Below are 17,234 nucleotides of genomic sequence, written 5' to 3' on the forward strand. Positions count from 1 at the left end.
ACCTCATGTGATGATGAGGATTAAAAGAGATAATGGGTGTTGAAAAATAAAAACGTGGTGCCTATCACACAAAACGTGCTTTGTAAATGTTAGCTATTATTATCTCTACCCTATACCACATGCAAAGTAATGTACAAAATGAGACCATAAACATTCCAGGAAGAAAATAAATGAGAATTATTATAAATTTGGGGAGCAGAAGGGCTTTCTAAATATTACCCTAAGGGTGGAAAACACGAAGGGAAAGATAACAATTCTGACTACCAAAAAAAACAACAAAAACTTCTTTATGCCAATCCCACCACAGAGTTAGAACACAAATGGCAAACTGGGGGAAATATTTGCAATATGTACAGTAGACAAATGGTTAATTGTCTTACTAATCAACAAGGGAAAGATGGGAACAGCAATAGAAAAATACACTAAGAACATTAAAATTAAACAAGCAAAAAGAGATTACAAATACCTAAATAGAGGGGGAAATGTTCAATCTTTCTAATAAAAAATGCAAATTAAAGTGGAATCATTTTTCATATATCAAATTAGTGTGATAGATTTCTATGATACTATTCACTTCTACTAATCAAGAAATGTGAAGGACTGAAGCTGATTGGTCAAGGAACAAACACCTTATCTGAAGGGAGCCAATCCACCAACAGGTGAGCTATTTGTGGTTTATGTGGCCAAGTTAGAAAAGATGAGCTTGACCTAACATAGTTCTCTCTTGGGAAATAACACAGAGGGAAGTTGTTCATCAAAGGTAGCCAATGGGATGGAAGCACCATGTGTAATCAAGGATGGTGCAGCATGTTTGCAGGCACATGTGAGCCAGAGTTGGGAAGAAATAAGATCAGGGGAAGACAGTTCTGAGGGAGCTAGAAGAAGGCTGAGCAGATGTCCCTATAGCAGCAGATAAACCATCACGGAGGGATTGAGAGGATCACTGGTCCCAAAATGACTGGCTCCTGCCCTTCTTTGAGACTGCTGGCTCATTTTTGCTTTTCTCCAAGCTATCTTTACACTAAACTTTCATTTACCTTGAGCTATTTCAGTGTGAGGTTTTGTTTGTTTGTTTGTTTTTTGGCTGCTCTGCGTGGCTTGTGGGATCCTAGTTCCCTGACCAGGGATCGAACCCAGGCCCTTGGCAGTGAGAGCATGGAATCCTAACCACTGGACTGCCAGGGAACTCACAACCCTGAGCTGTTTCTTTTTCTTACAACCAGAGGACCTCTGACTAGAACACAACACCGCTGAGACAGAGACAAAATGGTTGCTTTCATAGATGTGGAGTCCAATATCAGACACCTTAAAAAACAGATCCAGTAATTCCACATCTTGCTTTGATTCTCAGGATAAAATCATGGATGGACTGTAACAGTTTCTTTAAGAAGTGAAGATATAATCAACATATAATATTGTGTAAGTTTAAGGTGTACAACATATTGATTTCACACATTTGTATTGCAATACAATTGCCATTGTTAGCTAACAACTCTATTGCATCACATAATTATCATTTCTTCTAGTGACGGGAACAATTAAGATCTAGTCTCTCAGCAAGTTTAAGTTTACAGTACAGTTTTGTTGTCTATAGTCCCTATACTGTGTATTAGTTCTCCAGGACTTATTTATGTACTAATTACAGTTATGTACCTTTAAACAACATCTCTCCCATTCCGCCACCTCCCAGCCTTTGGTAACTATCATTCCAGTCTCTGTTTTTTCAAGTTTGTTTTTGTTTTTTTAAGATTCCACATATAAGGGATATTACACAGTATTTGCCTTTCACTGTCTGACTTATCTCACTTAGCATAATGTTCTCAAGGTCCATCCTTGTTCACAAATAGCAGGAATTCCTTTCTTCTCATGACTGCATATTATTCTGTTTTATATATATATATCTATATATATATATGCACACACACAACATATATATATATATATACACACATATATGTATCACATCTTCTTTATCCATCCATCTCTTGATGGAAACTTAGGTCGTTTCCTTATCTTGGTTACTGTGAATAATGCAGCAAAAAACATGGGAGTGCAGATGTCTCTTCAATAACTTGTTTTCATTTCCTTTGGATGTATACCCAGAAATGGGATTGCTGGATCATATGGTAGTTCTATTTTTAATTTTTGGAAACATAACACTTTATTGAGCATTCACTATGTGTACTAAGTGCTTTACTTACATCATACCATTTTATCCACACAACAACCTGAGATTAAAAAATTCCTATGCTTGTTTTATAGATGAAGAAATTGAATCATGGAGAAGTATGGCAGAGACAGTGTTCCTCCCCCAACATTCCACCTGCTCCCCACATTTCCCAGCCCCTTTCAGTTGGGTGGGGCCGGATATGCAGGCAGAATAAAGCCTGTGCATGACTCTCCAGCTCTACTCTCCCCCTGCATGATGCCCAGAAGGACAGTGTCCAGATGGGGTGGTGGAGCCAGCATCAACCGGGTACTTTGATTGTCTTTTGGAGCAGAGTTCCCCACTTCCCCCACTGACCCACATTGCATGTCAGGTATACACTATAAATGAGAAATAAATCTTGTTTGTTGTGGTACCAAGATTTCAGGGTTTGGTTTGGTTTTAACTGCAACACAACCTGGCCACTGTATCATATCCAGGAGGGTCTGGGTAACTTACCCAACGGGACACAGCTAGTACACAGCAGAGTCAGGATTCAAACCCATGTCCGCCTGTGTTCTTTTTAAAAAATTGTGGTAAAATATACATAACATAAAATTTACCATTTAAAGCATTTTTAGGTGTATAATTTTAAATGGCATTAAGTACAATATTGTGCAATCATCAACCACTTTCCATTTCCAGAACATTTTTATCATTCCAAAGAGAAACTCTGTACCCAGTAAATAGTAATTCCCCATTCCTTTCTCCGTTGGCCCCTGGTGACCATTATTCTACTTTCTGTCTCTATGGATTTGCCTATTCTAGGTACCTCATATAAGTGGAATCATACAATATTTGTCCTTTGGTATGTGGCTTTTTTCACTTAGCATAATGTTTTCAAGGTTCATCCATGTTGTAGCATGGATAAGAATGTCATTCTTTTTGAATGGTTTTTCCCTTATAATACAAACAATTTCCATTGTTTGTATATACCACATTTTGTTTATCTGTTCATCTCTTGATGGACATTTGGGCTGTTTCCACTTTTTAGCTACTGTGAATCATGCTGCTATGTTTGTTTTAGTGCCTACTTTCATTTCTTTTCGGTATATACTTAGGGGTGAAATTACTGGATCATATGCTAATTCTACATTTTGAGGAACTGACAAACTGTTCTTTTTTTTAAAGTCAGGTTTATTAAGGAATAATTTACATACAGTAAACTTCCCTTTTTAGGTGTACAGTTCTATGAGCTTTCTCCAACACATGTAGTCATATAACTATCACCACAATCAAGATAGAGCAGTACCATGACCCCAAAAGTCCCCTTGTGCTCCTTTGCAGTCTATCCCAAACCCTTACCCCTAGCCCATGGCAACTGATGATCCAATTTCTGTCCTTATAGTTTTGTCTTTTCCATAATGTCATACAAATGGAATCATTGGAGCCTGGTTTCTTTCAGTCAGCACAATTTATTCAAAATTCATACATCCATGACAGTGTATCAAGAATTTGCTCCTTTTTGTTGCTGAATAGTATTCCATTGATTGGCTATACCACATGTATTTGTATCCATTCACAGTTGATGACCACTTGGTTTGTTTTCAGTTTTTGGCATTTATGAATAATGCTGCTGTAGGCATTTGCATACACGTCTTTGTGCAGAGCTGTGGTGGGTTTTTTTTTGTTTTTTTGTTTTTTTTTCTTCTTTAGTTTCTGACCCCAGGACAAGTATCACCTTTTTTTTGTTGTTGTTGAAACTTTGGGTTTATTTATTTATTTATTTATTTATGGCTGTGTTGAGTCTTCGTTTCTGTACGAGGGCTTTCTCTGGTTGCGGCAAGTGGGGGCCACTCTTCATCGTGGTGCGCGGGCCTCTCACTATCGCGGCCTCTCTTGTTGCGGAGCACAGGCTCCAGACGCGCAGGCTCAGTAGTTGTGGCTCACGGGCCTAGTTGCTCCGCGGCATGTGGTATCTTCCCAGACCAGGGCTCGAACCCGTGTCCCCTGCATTGGCAGGCAGATTCTCAACCACTGCGCCACCAGGGAAGCCCTGTATTTTTTTTTTAATATTTATTTTTGGCTGTGTTGGGTCTTCGTTTCTGTAAGAGGGCTTTCTCTGGTTGCGGCAAGCGGGGGCCACTCTTCATCGTGGTGCGCGGGCCTCTCACTATCGCGGCCTCTCTTGTTGCGGAGCACAGGCTCCAGACGCGCAGGCTCAGTAGTTGTGGCTCACGGGCCTAGTTGCTCCGCGGCATGTGGTATCTTCCCAGACCAGGGCTCGAACCCGTGTCCCCTGCATTGGCAGGCAGATTCTCAACCACTGCGCCACCAGGGAAGCCCTGTATTTTTTTTTTAATATTTATTTTTGGCTGTGTTGGGTCTTCGTTTCTGTACGAGGGCTTTCTCTGGTTGCGGCAAGCGGGGGCCACTCTTCATCGTGGTGCGCGGGCCTCTCACTATCGCGGCCTCTCTTGTTGCGGAGCACAGGCTCCAGACGCGCAGGCTCAGTAGTTGTGGCTCATGGGCCTAGTTGCTCCGCGGCATGTGGTATCTTCCCAGACCAGGGCTCGAACCCGTGTCCCCTGCATTGGCAGGCAGATTCTCAACCACTGCGCCACCAGGGAAGCCCTGTATTTTTTTTTTAATATTTATTTTTGGCTGTGTTGGGTCTTCGTTTCTGTACGAGGGCTTTCTCTGGTTGCGGCAAGCGGGGGCCACTCTTCATCGTGGTGCGCGGGCCTCTCACTATCGCGGCCTCTCTTGTTGCGGAGCACAGGCTCCAGACGCGCAGGCTCAGTAGTTGTGGCTCACGGGCCTAGTTGCTCCGCGGCACGTGGGATCTTCCCAGACCAGGGCTCGAACCCGTGTACCTTGCATTAGCAGGCAGATTCTCAACCACTGCGCCACCAGGGAAGCCCCAGACCTGTGTTTTTATTTCTCTGGGTAAATACCTAGGAGTGCAGTTTCTGGGTTAAACGGTAAATGTATGTTTAACTACTTTAAATTGTTTATCTGTTTTTCAAAGAAGCTATACCATTTTTGCATTTCCACCAGCATGCATGAGAGTTCAAGTTGTTCTGTGTACTCTATAACATTTGGTATTGTCAATGTATTTTTATTTTTATTTTTTTTAACATCTTTATTGGAGTATAATTGCTTTACAATGTTGTGTTAATTTCTGCTGTATAACAAATTGAATCAGCTATATGTATACATGTATCCCCATATCCCCTCCCTCTTGCATCTCCCTCCCACCCTCCCTGTCCCATCCTGTCAATGTATTTTTATTTTAGCTATTCTGGTAGGTATGTGGTGTGGTATCTCATTATAGTGTTTTTTCTTTTTTTAATTAATTTATTGTTTATTTATGGCTGCATTGGGTCTTAACCACTGCACCACCAGGGAAGTCCCCACAAAGTACTTTTGATTATATACTCTCTCTGACCCACAATCGACCCTGAGAGGTAGGAATAAAAATATTATTACTCCTATTTTACAGAAGAAGAGACCCAGAGAAGCTAAGCATTCGGCCAAGATGACAAAGCTTTCGGTGGTATTTTCAATACATTATCGACCTTCATCAGTAAACACTGAGCTGCCTTTTCCAAGATCCAAGTTATTCCCATAAATCTGCCCAGTCCTCAGGAGCACTGGAAGCAAAAGTCAGTACTCACTACTTAATTTGGAGCTTACTGGTCTTTGAAAACTGGAAAAGCTAAGAGATTTGGTGCAACTGGGATCCAGGAGGACTGCCATTTGCACTACCCATGAGAAGTTGTCATGTGTCTCAACCCTGCTATGTGAACTGGCCATGGTCATGAAAACTTCATTGTATAAAAATGTAATTAGATGGGCTTCCCTGGTGGCGCAGTGGTTAAGAATCCGCCTGACAATGCAGGGGACATGGGTTCGAGCCCTGGTTCGGGAAGATCCCACGTGCCGCGGAGCAACTAAGCCCGTGAGCCACAACTACTGAGCCTGCACTCTAGAGCCCGCGAGCCACAACTACTGAAGCCCGTGTGCCACAGCTACTGAAGCCCGCGCGCCTAGAGTCTGTGCTCTGCAACAAGAGAAGCCACCACAATGAGAAGCCTGCGCCCCGCAACAAAGAGTAGCCCCCGCTCACTGCAACTAGAGAAAGCCCGCGTGCAGCAGCGAAGACCCAATGCAGCCAAAAATTAAATAAATGAATAAATAAATAAATTTATTTTAAAAAAATGTAATTAGAAATATTTTTAGAAGGATATTCCTGAGCTTCAACAAGAAAAAAAAAATCTGTTAATAAATAATTCAGTATCAAAGCAATAAACTGATTTGGCATAGGTTTTCAGTCATTTCTTCAGCCCACTAGCCACCCCCTTTTCCCTGGGAAGCACACCCACATATCACATCATTGGAGTGGGCCCTTAGGAACCGTTTTGCTACCACTTAACTCTGCCTCCTTGGCCCTGGCTGTTTGTGCCAGAGGGGGACAAGCCACCCTTGTTGATGATTAGATTTTTTCTTTGGGGAATTCAGGATTGGACTGAAACAGACAATCATTCTGCAGTTGGCTGGAATTTTAACATGTGAACTGGGAGTTATACAGCAGCTACATTCTGCATGTCAAATGGATCAGAGGAGAAAGAAAAGCAGATATGCAGAGAGAAAATGAATAAATCAGGGAGGGAAAGGTAGGGGCTCAAGATTGTTTAACTGTTCCTGGTTCCAGACCCTTTCAGTGGCCTCTCTGCCTACCTGTCCTTTGGTGCTATGAAAGCACCTCTCTATCCTTTAAAAATTGTCCCCCCCCCCTTTTTTTTTTCCTTAAGCTAGCTCAAAAGGGTTTCTGTTACTTACAACCAAAGAGTCCTAACTAATACAATGGAGGTAAATTGAGTTATCATGGAGTAGAAAGACATGGTCTTGAACTGGCTTATGGTAATTTAAAAAGAGAGCTGACTTTTTGGGCAATGGGTGCTATAACCGGGAGACAAAAGTTTCTCCCCTTTTATTCTTTATAAAATAAATTGCATGAAAGGGTTAGGCCAGCTGAGTGAACATCAGCTTGTACAATGAGAACAAGAGAGAGTATTACCCAGCTTAAACTATCATTTGTTTCCAACTGGGACGGAACAGGGAGGAGGGGTGAGGAGAGAAACTGGGGTAGAAGGGAAGCCAGTGGAGGAAGAAAGGAAATGTCTGATGTGGTGTGATGCCCAGAACACCTTTATACATTCACATTTGGAAACACCTCCACCTTTGAATGAAAAATGCTGGTCAACTGCCAAGTATTATTTTGTAAATTAGATACTCTCCGTGAAATTAGACTTTTGACACATTTCCAGCTATTTCTCTGAAGCAGGGTGAAATCCTGACTCTCTCTTTACAAAGAGAATTAAATACTGGGGTCTCGTGTTCTCCTCTTTGCCCAGAGTCTGGGTTTCTTTGCCGTGTTCCTGCTTTTGCCATTAGCTGTGATGAACAGAATGAATGATGCACAGAGGCGGGTGGGACAATGGGGCTGATTCATGGTTTGGGAAAACAGGGAATTGTCACAGAGCAAACAGTGGCCTTCCTTTTTGCTGGGGCCATTGCAATGTTGAGCTGAAAGCATCTTGTTTGGATTCTTCCAACCACTGGGTAAGCTTCTAAATGACAGGCGCAATGTGGGGTCCCCAGGGGTACTTAGAACAATCCTATACGCTGGCAGACGTTGTGTTCTTTGTAAACAGACAGAGAGAGGTCATTCTAACAGTTGTTAATTTCATTAAGAGGCCTCATTTTCAGGTCCCAGAACAGACATTTCTTTTTATGTCAGGATTATCTCTGAGTTTTATATTTACATCCACTCCTGGTACCTTAACTGGGATGTCAGGAAGCTCAGCTTACATTTGGACTGGTGTTTTGGCCTGGGCTTCAAAACGAATTTACCTTTAGAGCAGATTACATTTGACCAAAATTAATTTGATAGATAATACAGTACTATATATATACATGTTTATTGGCATCGTATTGTACGTGTTGTTTTGTGATGTTTTTCATTGAGCACTATAACATGAAAATATTAATTTGTCAACATATTTTAATCTACAATATCACTTCTAATGGGTGTGTCATGTGTGACTGTATGAACAAATCATCATTTATTTAACTTGTCTCTTTGTTGGACATTTAGGTTGTTTTCAGTTTTTCATAGCTATAAACCATGCGTCAATAAAAATTATTGTAGCTAAGTCTTTGCACATTTCCTTATTTCCCTAGGGAAAAAAATACTGGATTTTGATTACTGGATCAGAAGAGATGCATATTTTTAATATTTTTTACTCATGCTGAGAAATTGCCATCCAGAGTACAATTCATACTTCCTCTAGGTATGAAGTGCTTTCCTTCACACATACCCGGCTCTCTAGTCTAAACTTTATTTAGTTTATTTTCTTGGTTTTTCCAGGAAAATGACCATATAATCTACAAATAATGACTTTAGGGGGGATTTCATTTACCAGATGGGCAAAGTGGCAAGAATTATAATATTTCATTGTTGGTGGAAATATGGATAAGTGGATGTTCTCAAACGCTCTGCCCGTAACTTTAGTATTTTTGAAGGATAATTTGAGAGTTTCTGTGAAAATTTTTAAATTGTGTATCCTTTGACCTAGCAATTTCAATTCTAAAAGACTATCCTGCACAAGTGAACAAAGATATATGCATACAGCTATTCATCAAAGCATTTTTTTAATCGCAAAAAATTTTCAAACAACTTACAGTTCATCAGTAGGGTATGGTTAAATAAATTATAGTACATTTATGCTATGGAATACTGTGAAGCCATTAAAGAGAATAAGGTAAATCTCTAGTACCAACCTGGAAATCAGTCCATGCTATTTTGTTATGTTTAAAAAATATTTAGCAAGGTATTAATATATTATTATTATTATTTTAAAAATAAATTTATTTATTTATTTTTTGGCTGCGTTGGGTCTTTGTTGCTGCACGCGGGCTTTCTCTAGTTGCCATGAGCGGGGGTGGGAGGGGGGTGGGGGGGGCTACTCTTCGTTGCGGTGCACCGGCTCCTCACTGCGGTGGCTACTCTTGTTGCAGAGCACAGACTCTAGGCGCGCGGGCTTCAGTAGCTGTGGCACACGGGCTCGGTAGTTGTGGCTCGCGGGCTCTGGAGCACAGGCTCAGTAGTTGTGGTGCACGGGCTTAGTTGCTCCGTGGCATGTGGGATCTTCCCAGACCAGGGCTCGAACCCGTGTTCCCTGCATTGGCAGGCGGATTCTTAACCACTGCGCCACCAGGGAAGTCCTAAGGTATTAATAGATCATGATCCCTATTTTATTTTTCAAAATCCAAGTATATACCTCAGAAATATACATAGAAAAGGGTATATTGAAGGTGATTACCTCTAAATAACAGAATTGACAGAATAATGAGTAATGTTTACTTTTTTACCTTACACGTTGTTTAAATATTTTAATGAACATTTGTTCTTCTAAAGAAGGGGGAAATTAATTTGTCTCCTCTTTCTCTGTTTGTGTACGTCTTTTCTCATCTTATCAAATTAGCTTATTTTTTATATTTTTATTTATTTATTTATTTTGGAACTTTAATTTTTATTTATTTATTTTTTGGCTGCGCTCCGTGGCATATGGCATCTTAGTTCCCCGACCAGGGATCGAACCCATGCCCCCTGCAGTGGAAATACAGAGTCTTAACCACTGGGCCGCCAGGGAAGTCCCTGCATTAGCTTAGAATTTTAAGAACAATTGTAACTAAAGTAGTAACAAATGACATCCTTGTCTTGTTCCTTACTTTAATAGTAATTTCTTTAATATTTTTCAATTAATATTGGCTGTTGTTTTCTGACACTTATTCAATTGGATATATTTATTGTGTTTGTTGAATTTTATTAAAAGCACCCATTGGGTTGATCATATAGTTTTTCGTTTTAGTTCAATTAGTGTGATGAATTATATTAATACATTTTCAAATGTCAAGTCTAACATCCCTATAACAAGTCATTCTTGGTTACAGTGTTATTATCTTAATGAGCTTTCTAGATTTGATATGCTAATGTTTTTATTGTGGTAAAAAACAAATAACAAAATTTCCATGTTAACCATTTTTAAGTACATAGTTCAAAAGTGTTAAGTATATTCACATTGTTGTGAAACAGACCTTCAAAACTTTTTTATTTTGCAAAACTTAAACTCTATATACCCATTAAGGTACTATTCTCCTTTTCTCCTTCCCCCTAGACCCTGGTAACCACCATTCTACTTTGTTTTTATGAATTTCACTGTTTTAGGATGTTTGATGGTATTTGTGTTCTTGTGATTGGCTTATTTCACTTAGCGCAATGTCCTCATGCTTCATCCATATTGTAGCATGTGACAGTATTTCCTTCCTTTATTAAGCCTGAATAATACATCATTGTATGTATATATCACATATTCTTTATTCATTCATCCTGCCATGGACATCTTGGTTGCTTCCACCTCTTGGCTATTGTGAATAGTGCTGCTGTGAACATGGGTGTGCAAATATCTCTTCGAGACCCTGTTTTCAATTTTTTCGGATACCCAGAAGTGGGATTTCTGGATCATATGGAACTTCTATTTTTAATTTTTTGAGGAACCACTATACTGTTTTCTATAGTACCATACAATATATTGTACCATACAATATATAGTACCATAGCATCATACAATCCCAGCAACAGTGCACAATTTCCAGGTTCCAATTTTCCACAGCCTTGACAACACTTATTATTTCCTATTTTTTTGTTTTTGATAGCAGCCATTCTAATAGGTGTGAGATGGTATCTCATTGTGGTTTTGCTTTGCATTTCTCTGATGATTAGTGATGTTGCCCATTTTTTCTTATGCTTCTTGGCCATTTGTATATCATCTTTGGAGAATGTCTATGCAAGTCCTTTGTCCATTTTTAAATCAAGTTATCTGATTTTGTATTGCTGAGTTGTAGGAGTTCTTTACATATTTTGGATGTCAACCCCTTATCAAATATATGATTTGTAGATATTTTCTCCCATTTCATAGGGTAACTTTTCACTGTATATTTACAATTTTTAACTATATGGTATTGGCCTGTTTTTTTTTTTTAATGTTATTTTTGACAAGCTTATTTGCTACTGTGGTTATACAAATATCATTGATATCTTTCCTTACTCCCACTTGGAATTCTTTCAATTGCAAGTCAAATTCAAACTAATTTAAGAAAAAATGGGGTGGGGAGGATTTAGTGGCTCACACTTCTAAATCTTTAAAAGGGAAGGGATGGAAGTGCCCTCAAGCATGACTGGACCCAGGGTGTAGAGTCCATCAGGTTCTTTCTTCTCTTTATTTCTTGGTTCTGCCATTTTTCCTGTGTGAGGCTCATTATCTAATGTTGGCATTTGTCATGGACTGGAGCCACAGGCAGCTCTGGCCCCAGTCAGCACAGAGAGCACAAGAATACATTCTCCTTGTAACAAAATTCAGATAACATAGAAACTCAAAAGTAAGTATTGTAAATCTGCTTTCCACAGCAGCTGAATCGCACAAATCCAGGGGGTGCCATTTCATCATATTTTATGTGAAAGACTGCACTCCCCAGAGAAAAGTGTGTATTTGTATACCAAAGAGATCATCTCATTTTTGCCTGTACAAATAGCGCTCGAATTTTACCATCCATATTAGATATAGTCTCTTGGCTTGTCAGCCAAAGGGTGGGCATGTGCATGACCCCAAGCTAGGCCGATCAAAACTCTCTTTCCTGGGGCTTTCCTGGTGGCGCAGTGGTTGAGAATCTGCCTGCCAATGCAGGGGACACGGGTTCGAGCCCTGGTCTGGGAAGATCCCACATGCCGCGGAGCAACTAAGCCCGTGAGCCACAATTTACTGAGCCTGCGCGTTTGGAGCCTGTGCTCCCCAGCAAGAGAGGCCGCGACAGTGAGAGGCCCGCGCACCGCGATGAAGAGTGGCTCCCACTTGCCGCAACTAGAGAAAGCCCTCGCACAGAAACGAAGACCCAACACAGCCATAAATAAAAATAACCCCCCCCCCAAAAAAGTTAAAACAAAACAAAACAAAACAAAAAAACTCTCTTTCCCTGTAATTTGAATATTGGTTTGGAAAACGAAAACATTATATGAGTGTGTTCATTCTAAGAGTGGTAACATGAGGGGCCTACCACAAGTTTGCTTCTTGCCGGCTCTCTAGGGCTGTTTCTGTTTTTCCTGAGACCTGATTCTTCACATTTTCCTTAAGTCTCTGGGGGATCCCTAATTATTCAATAAACTCTTCCTGTTGTTTTCTTAAATTAGCCAATCAGTTTGTGTTGCTTGCCAGCAAAGAACCCTGACACACAAAACTGTATATTTATATACAATATATTTTTTTGTTTTTGTTTTGCCATAAATGGGATTATACTATATGTACTGTCCTGCAACTTGATTTTTTTTTTTTTGACTTTTTTTTTCACTTAATTATATGCCTTGTAGATTTCTCCATGTCAATATTTCTATTTATCTACCTCGGTCTTCTAGATCTCTTTCTTGGTGTGTGTGTGTATGTGTTTAAACACTGGGGTCACTACACATATGGTTTGTTACCTTCTTTTTAAATTGGTAAGCTATCTTAATCATATTTCTATGCTCATATATGGACATAAGTTATGAGTTTTAATGGCCGACTACTACACCATTGCCTGAGTATAAATTAATCTATTTACCACTTCCTTAATGGTGGCTATTTGGGTTGTTTATAATTTTTTTTGATAGTATTAAAAAAAAAAGCAACAATGAACATCCTTGAATAGACACATACTTGTGCATTTGTCCTGTTTTTCCTTAGGGTATATGCCCAGAGCTAGCCCTGCTCATTTACAGTTGTATACATTAAAATTTTTTAAGTGATTAATTTTTAATAAATATATATGCACATGGTAAAAAGTTCAAACAAAACGAAATATTTAGAGTACCAAGTGGAGTTCATACTAGGAATGCAACACTGGTTTAACATTTTAAAAAGTAATCAATGTAATTCACCTCATTAGCAAAATAAAGGAGAAAATATGATCATCTCAATAGATAAAAAAAAAAAATTGACAAAATTTGAAACTATATATTTATAATTTTGAAAAACCTCAGCAAATCAGAAATGGAAGGGAACTTTTTCAATCTGCTACAGAGCATCTAAAACAATCCTCAGTTGGGACTTCCCTGGTGCCACAGTGGTTAAGAATCCGCCTGCCGGGACTTCCCTGGTGGCACAGTGGTTAAGAATCCGCCTGCCAATGCAGGGGACACGGGTTCGAGCCCTGGTCCGTGAAGATCTCACATGCCGCGAAGCAACTAAGCCCGTGCGCCACAACTACTGAGCCTGTGCTCTAGAGCCCGCGAGCCACAACGACTGAAGCCTGTGCACCTAGAAGCCTGTGCTCTGCAACAGAGATGCCACCTCAATGAGAAGCCCACGCACCACAATGAAGAGTAGCCCCCGCTCGCCGCAACTAGAGAAAGCCCGCGTGCAGCAATGAAGACCCAACGCATCCAAAAATAAATAAATAAATAAATAAATAAATCTAAAACAAACTTCAGCTGACATTGTACTTAATGGTGAACTATTTTCTCCTAATAGTGGAAACAAGGCATAATGATTAGACAGAAGAAGTAAAACTGTTATTATTTGCAGATGACATGATTGTGCATGTAGAAAACACTATGGAATCTACCCAAAAAAGCCCTATTAGAGCTAATACATGAATTAGCTAAATGAATGAACTAATAAATGCAGATCATAAAATACAAGGTCAATATACACAAATCAATTCTATTTCTGTATACTCACATTAAGCAATTGCAAAACAAAAACAGCCTTTATAACAGCATCAAAAACACCATATGGAGGATGAAATCTAATGAAAGATATGTAATTTCTTCTAACTGAAAACTACTGAGAGAAGTTAAAGAAGATACAAATATGTATAGAGATATGTACCATTTTTAATAGATTGGAAGGCTAAAATTAAGATATCAATTCTTCCAAATTTTAGGTATACATTTGATGAAATCCCAATCAAAATCCCAGCTAAGATTTATTTTATTATTTTCAAATTTATTTATTTTATTTTTGGCTGTGTTGGGTTTTTGTTGCTGTGCGTGGGCTTTCTCTAGTTGCGGCGAGCGGGGGCCACCCTTAGTTGCGGTGCACCAGCTTCTCATTGCGGTGGCTTCTCTTGCTGCGGAGCATGGACTCTAGGCGCACGGGCTTCAGTAGCTGCAGCACACGGGCTTGGTAGCTGTGGCTCACAGGCTCTAGAGCGCAGGCTCAGCAGCTGTGGCACACGGGCCCAGTTGTTCCGCGGCATGTGGCATCCTTCTGGACCAGGGCTCGAACCCGTGTCCCCCGCATTGGCAGGCAGATTCCCAACCACTGTGCCACCAGGGAAGCCCCTAAGATTTATTTTAAATATGAGTCTACTCTATATAATTCTATGTCAAAATTTTGAAAATCTGATGAAGAGAGAAAAGTATTATTTACCAAAAGAAAAAAAGACTCTAGGAAAAGATGAAAACCTAAAATAGTGGGAGTTCCCTGATGGTCCAGTGGTTAGGACTCCATGCTTTCATTGCCAAGGGCACAGGTTCAATCCCTGGTCAGGGAACTAAGATCCCACAAGCCGTGCAGCACAGCCAAAAAACAAAACAAAATCAAAAAAACCTAAAACACCAATGATCACAGGAGAAATTGAGGTCCTTGTCAAAGAACTACTCAAAAAAGTGCTATGCACAGATAGTTTCATGAAAAAATTCTTTCTAACTTTCAAGGAATCAATCATTCCTGTGCTATGTTTAAATTTTTTCAAGTATAAAAATGTATGAGTTGGGTTGTCTCTTTATTGTTGGTTTGTAGAAGTTCTTAATATATTACTGGATATCCATGTATTAAAGTACAATCATGGGCTTCCCTGGTGGCGCAGTGGTTAAGAATCTGCCTGCCAAAAAAAAAAAAAAAGAATCTGCCTGCCAATTCAGGGGACACAGGTTCGAGCCCTGGTCCGGGAAGATCCCACATGCCGCGGAGCAACTAAGCCCGTGTGCCACTACTGAGCCTGCACTCAAGAGCCCGCGAGCCACAACTACTGAAGCCTGCGCGCCTAGAGTCCATGCTCCGCAACAAGAGAAGCCACTGCAATGAGAAGCCGACGCACCACAACGAAGAGTAGCCCCAGCTCGCTGCGACTAGAGAAAGCCTGCGTGTAGTAACAAAGACCCTACGCAGCCAAAAATAAAATAAATAAATTAAAAAAAAAAGTACAGTCATGTAGCGGAACGTTTGCAATGGGTGTGAGCATAGGCACTATGGGTTGCCATTTCTCCAAATGTTTTGAAGAAGCCAATCTGAGAGAATGGATTGGACACACAGAAGGACGCACTGACAAGAGGCTGAAGAGTGAATTCTGGAAAAACTCACATCTATTGTTCTAGTCCTTCATTCCTACCTTTTCTATAGTTGGTTATGTGAGCCAATACACTCCTCTTTTTGCCTTAGTTATTTCAATTTGTATTTGTCCCTTGCAACCAGAAGAGTACTAGTACAACAGTTATTTGAAATGGTGTTGTATGGTCCCAGCTGACATTTTGATTGCATCCTTTTGAGAGGCCCCAAGCCAGAACTGCCCCGTCAACCTGCTTTCAAACTCCTGATTCACAGGGACTATAAGATAGTAATGTTTGTTTTAAAAAGATAATGTTGGGAGTTTCCTGGTAGCCTAGTGGTTAGGATTCTGGGCTTTTACTGCCGTGGCCCAGGTTCAATCCCTGGTCCTGGAATTGAGATCCCACAAGCTATGCGGCACAGCCAAAAAATATATATATATGTTGTAGAAATTTGTCTATTGACATAGAAAGATAGTTATGATATATTACTGAACTGAAAAAGCAGGCTACAAAACAGCATATGTGGTATGATTAAATTTTTTAAAAATAAAATACATATGCAAATGTAACTATATAACTACAATGAAAAGCTCATGGGCGGCGCAGTGGTTAAGAATATGCCTGCCAATGCAGGGGTCACGGGTACGATCCCTGGTCCAGGAAGATCCCACATGCCACAGAGCAACTAAGCCCGTGCGCCACAACTCCTGAGCCCACGTGTTGCAGCTACTGAAGCCCGCGCACCTAGAGCCTGTGCTCTGCAACAAGAGAAGCCACCGCAATGAGAAGCCCATGCACCGCAACGAAGAGTAGCCCCCGCTCGCCGCAACTAGAGAAAGCCCGGGCGCAGCAACAAAGACCCAACGCAGCCAAAAATAAAAATAAAAACAAGCAAACAAAAATGTTTATGGAAAGATAGATACCAAGACAGAAAAAGAGGTTGTCCCTGTGTGAGAGGATTTATTTTCATGTTCCTTGTCTTTTTGTTTATTTGTTTACATGTTTGTTTCCTGATTATTCTGTAATGAATGAAAGAGAATCTTTTTTTTGAAAAAATTGATAATGCTCAGTGTTTTAAGGGGGAGTGAAGCCACTGGCACTGCCTTTCTAAAAAGTAACTTTACATGTGCATTAAGAGTCTTAAAAAAAGTATGCACTTTTTGGCCTAGTAATCCTAATCTTTGGATTAGAATAAGATATTTCCTGTCTTAAGGAAATAACTAGTTCAATGCAGCAAAGATTTATGTTCAAGAATTTTCATCATATTCTATATTTTAATGAAATATTAGAAATAACCTTAATGCACAATAAAAGAATAATTGTAATTCCAATCAGAGCATCTTGGGCTACAATGACTGAGGAGTACTGGGCATTAGTGCCCAGGGACCAGGGACATGACACATCCTTCATAAAAAAGGATTGTCCTAACTTTCATTTCTGGAAAAATGGAGTAGGTGTACTTTTCCCTGTTGTTCTTTCTAAGTACAACTGGAAAGCCTGAACATTGTGAACAAACATAAGAAACACTTCCAAACTCATTGTATGTAGTCAGCATTACTCTGATAACAAAGCCAAAGACATTACAATAGATATAAAACTACTAATATCCCTTACGAATATTGATGTAAAAATCCTTGATAAGATACTAGCAAATAAAAT

At 39.9% G+C, this 17,234-nt stretch overlaps 1 non-coding gene across 1 annotated transcript; it reads left to right on the top strand.

The window, feature by feature from the left end:
* Positions 1-14,727: 14,727 nt before the first annotated feature.
* Positions 14,728-14,800, top strand: TRNAL-CAA (transfer RNA leucine (anticodon CAA)). The gene has a single exon. It is a non-coding gene; the product is annotated as a tRNA-Leu (tRNA).
* Positions 14,801-17,234: the final 2,434 nt, after the last annotated feature.

This window comes from Balaenoptera ricei, chromosome 20, assembly GCF_028023285.1.
Source record: "Balaenoptera ricei isolate mBalRic1 chromosome 20, mBalRic1.hap2, whole genome shotgun sequence".
NCBI classification, from domain to species: Eukaryota; Metazoa; Chordata; class Mammalia; order Artiodactyla; family Balaenopteridae; genus Balaenoptera; species Balaenoptera ricei.